This window comes from Lissotriton helveticus, chromosome 2_2 (assembly GCF_964261635.1).
Source record: "Lissotriton helveticus chromosome 2_2, aLisHel1.1, whole genome shotgun sequence".
Lineage (NCBI taxonomy): Eukaryota > Metazoa > Chordata > Amphibia > Caudata > Salamandridae > Lissotriton > Lissotriton helveticus.
The window spans coordinates 419,796,088-419,800,398 of NC_136060.1; the positions used below are offsets into that span (position 1 = coordinate 419,796,088).

Here is a 4,311-nt window from a genome sequence, read left to right on the forward strand (position 1 = left end):
TAAGGGTCTCTAGGCGCTGGGGGCTGTCGGGAAGATTAAGCGAGCTATTGCCCAGAGTCACATGGTGCTGGGCTAACCTGCCGCCGGAGCCGGGGATCGAACCGTGGTCCCCAGATTCCAGCGTCAGTCGCCCTGGCCACGGCGCCACACCTCTCCTTCAATGTCAACAATGAACACACCATTCATATTACACCCTCCCCCTGTTAAGTCCATAGTATGTAGACATAGGACGAAAACAAAGTTCAAAAGTGCGAGCAGAGTTCAAAAGCGCTTCTATTGGTTAAAACGGGAGGAGGAGAGAAAAGGGGAAAAAACATGTAGGGAAGAAAATTTGAAAAAATACATCCGAAATCTAAAAACCTGCGATATGCTTGTGGTGCATTAGAAAAGTTAATCCATCAGAGTTTGTCCCCAAAGAAATATGCTATCCAAGCTACTTTTTATGCCAAACACCAGAATCAACCCCTTCGTGTCATTGCTGAGCTTTAAATCGCATTTAGGCTGAATGAGAAGGGAGTTGGCGGCAGTGACACAAAATCCAGTCCTGTCCATCTGTTTGCGCGTAGCTTTGGATGCGCTTTCATTTTCAAAGGGTGTCACACGGTTTAGCTGCGCATTAAAAACAATGTCGGGCACTTTGCTACTTAGATGATAACAGCGCAGCCTCCTTAATCCTTATAAATTAGCATCAGCTACTTTGGTGACAATTAAAGGGGCATGTTAGTATATTAATATGTGTCTATGTGTGAAACCGGGGGCTATTGCGTCAAATAAAATAGACAGTATTTTTATTTATACAGCTAAACCACAAATAGCCATATAATACTACATACCAAGCATACACAGTTATTAAAAGACATAGGAAAACGAGGCCTACATTTATCGCACAATAAATCTTTAACACAACATTTATAACACAGCACCAAATGCAGCTAGCCCCTGCAAAATGTTTGTAAACAAACGTCGAGAAAAGTGATAAAACCCACGTCCAAGCACCACTTCTAAAGAGAACACAAGAAATTATATGGTGGACCAAAAGGATACTATAAAAGTTGCGCTTATCTCCAGGAAGCGCAATAAAGTTGTGCGTCTGTGCTCAAGGAAGCATGCCATGCAAGCAACTTTGCATAACGTATCACATGTTTACACGCACAGGGCAAAGGAGTACACCATTATATAGCATACACTTGTTTTCTTACATTTATATGTTTTGTTTTTTATTAATTATCACGCAGACGGACTGCTTATTTCAAACGAAAGAACCCTATGGCATAGCGCTTCGCTAGCAGTGCTACCGATTTCACTTATAAATATGAAAGGCTCTTATACGTAAATCAGCTGTCTCTGTACTTAAAATGAATGTTATACCACAGGGTGTGGACATATGTTGTCCGGATGCCAAACATTTCAAAACACAAGGGCAGGAGGTGAAAATACTGTAGTAACTAAACGGTGTGCAGCACCAATAGAGCCCGCGTTTCCCAGAGAGCCGAACCAGTTCCTCAGTGGCATAGCCGCGGTTAAAACTACATTTATGCTAAATCAGAAGGGATTTGGCGGCGGCGATACCAAATCCAGTTCTAGCCACCTCTGTGCGCGTAGCTTTGTATCTGTGCACATCATACACAGTACATAAAACCAATCACCCCGTGCTAACAAAACAAATATGTTTTGGGTAATGTAAATAGTGCTGATAAAAAGCGCGGCTATAGCTACGTGCCAATCGGTAATAAGTAAAACTGCAAAAACACACACACTGTTTTACGGGTAAAAACCTATCATTTTAAAGTGCGAATCTGTAATAAACCTTGGCTTGGAATGTAATAAGCGGGCACAGTTTGTTAGTTAGCTTCGTTTATTACCTTACACATAAATGTATAGCACTGGTTAATTTGTAAAAATAACTCCTGTCTGTGCACAAGAAAATATGCTTGTTCTTAAAAAAAACACCCGATGCCAAGCAGCAGCCGCGCTGAGTACGTCACACAACGAGTGTCTGCTTACAGATTTAAAGGCGTGTAAGGCACTCGTCTTTCTGTGTTTTTACAAAAAAGTCTATAAAACATGGGGACAGCTAATAAAATATCACACGGAGTAGCGCTGCGCATTAAAAAAATGTCGAGCACTTTGCTACTTAGATGGTAACAGCGCAGCCTCCTCAATCCTTTTAAATTAGCATCAGCTACAATAGTTATATTCAAAGGGTGCGACACGTTTAAAAGCATATTGTCCTTAAAACAACTCCCGATCCCAAGCAGCAGACACGCTAAATACGTTGCACACAGGTTAACAAGTGCTCGCCATTTGTCTCTAAGCCCCGTCCTTTTCAGACTGGGGGGCGTGTTTTTCTTTCTCTCCTCTTCTCCATTGGCTGGAGGAGAGGAGAGAAAGAAATAAAAAAAAACACGCCCCCCCAATCCGAAAAAGACGGGGCTTAGAGGCCAATAAGAACGTCACTGGGACCTCTTCTCCAATGGCATGTGCGCAGCCTACACCAGTCTCGACCTAAAAAGGGATGCCATCCAATTCAGCAAGCTGAATGAACAAGCATGCTCCTCACAGTCAGGTGCCCCCATGAGCATCGCCGTACAACTTGCGTGATATTCGATGTAACTTTGAAGTAGGAGATTCTGTGCAGCCTCACAGATATCCTATTGAGCCAAGACTCCAAGAGCAGCCTCACGCGCCATAAGGCCAATCCCAGAACAGTCCTGCTCATGGGCCATTAAGGGACCCATCAACTGGTTGAAATCCGGGTCTGAATATGACGTATTGGAGGGGCAAAATCCAAAGCCCATGTAAATGGATGTCTTAAGCTTGAAAAGACAGGTTGCACGCAAGTGAAGTACGCAAAGCGGAAGGACAACCCATAAGTCACACTGAGTGTTGCTAGTGGTAGTGAACCGAAGCATCAATGCATACGGTCATGGAGCAAACGCAGCCGGCCCGGTCTGTGCAGCACTACAAGAGGAGCAGCCATTACGCAGCAGGCTCAATAGAAGCAGGATTCCAGCAGCTAATGCCAGTAATAATGGGAATCCACCAAAAATGCTGGAAAAGATAGAATGAATGGATGCAGGTATTACACTAAATATTGTCTGAAAAGAAGTCACAAGGCCAGAGCCGACAGCTTTACAAAAATGTGCAAGGCCGTGAGTATCAGATGCATTAAAATGTGGTGTATAAGCTCCCCAAAACGCAGTGGGAGGTTAGTGTTCAGAAGGGTCTGAATTTCGCCAGCTGTGCTTGCCACCTGCAAATTGAAGGTCTCTCGCGCCGAAGTAAGGGGGACTTCTTGTTGGAATATAAGCAATTTTAGTCTGCTCAACTTGTTGAAATCTGTTTTCAAAGTTGGTATGGAAGGCCAAATTGAGCTATTGAGCTTCTTTCGCAGGGGAGGAAAAAGCACATTTTTACAACAAATTACGCGCTGTGAAACCGTTACAATGCACGGTATTCCAGCCAACAAACCACAGCATTCTTGATTAGTTAAAATAAGATAACTACCGTTAGTAAGCAGAGTGAATGTGGGCGTTATTGCGGGAACTAGATTACCTTTTAAAACACAAGCAAGGTTCGGAGCCGACACATTACAAGCCCAGTGCAACTTCATGTTTTTTACAAACAAGGGAATGACCTACAGTAGAATCACAGTCCTCCCCCGTAAGGTATACCTCCTTCTCTTCCCGTAAACATCTGTATGTGAAAGGCAAAAACCACAATTCGTGCAGAAAAGCGCTATCCAGGGGTTCAAAGCGGCCTAGCGGGCAATGTTTCATACAAGAGCTGAATTGAAACAATGAGAAAGGTAAAGATATAACTCCATGAATTAGCCATACTGCAGAGTCAGTCTCCGCCACAGAGATGGGAAAAGGGTCTACTTTTTCTATGTGTAGAAGAGTGTAGGTTGCATCTTTCATGGACATAAACTGCTGTTTGTCGGTTAAATTAAATGGCAAAAACAAAGCAGAAGCATTTACATAATCCCATGGACCTTTCCCCATTTTTAGAGTTTGTAAAGTCCATGCAAATTGCATCACAGAACGCAATTAATTTTGACCATGATATAACAAAGACACATCTTCTTGTACAATATCAATAACAGAAGAAAGAATATTATACAATGTGTAAATGCTGGAAGACAGTGTGTTAATACTATTGTCAACAACAGCAAGAACCTTTTTTAAGTTTGCTTGGTCAATTTCTCGCAGACGTGACGCTGCTTCAATCTGTGAAAGTTTCCATATTTCATTGTAAGTTACGTAAATGAATCTCTTTGTTCTAGGAACCCTGGGTCACAAATCAAAGTCT

At 42.7% G+C, this 4,311-nt stretch overlaps 1 pseudogene; it reads right to left on the reverse strand.

Moving 5' to 3' along the window:
* Nucleotides 1–2,924: 2,924 nt before the first annotated feature.
* On the reverse strand, nucleotides 2,925–4,037 carry LOC144821672 (uncharacterized; annotated as a pseudogene).
* Nucleotides 4,038–4,311: the final 274 nt, after the last annotated feature.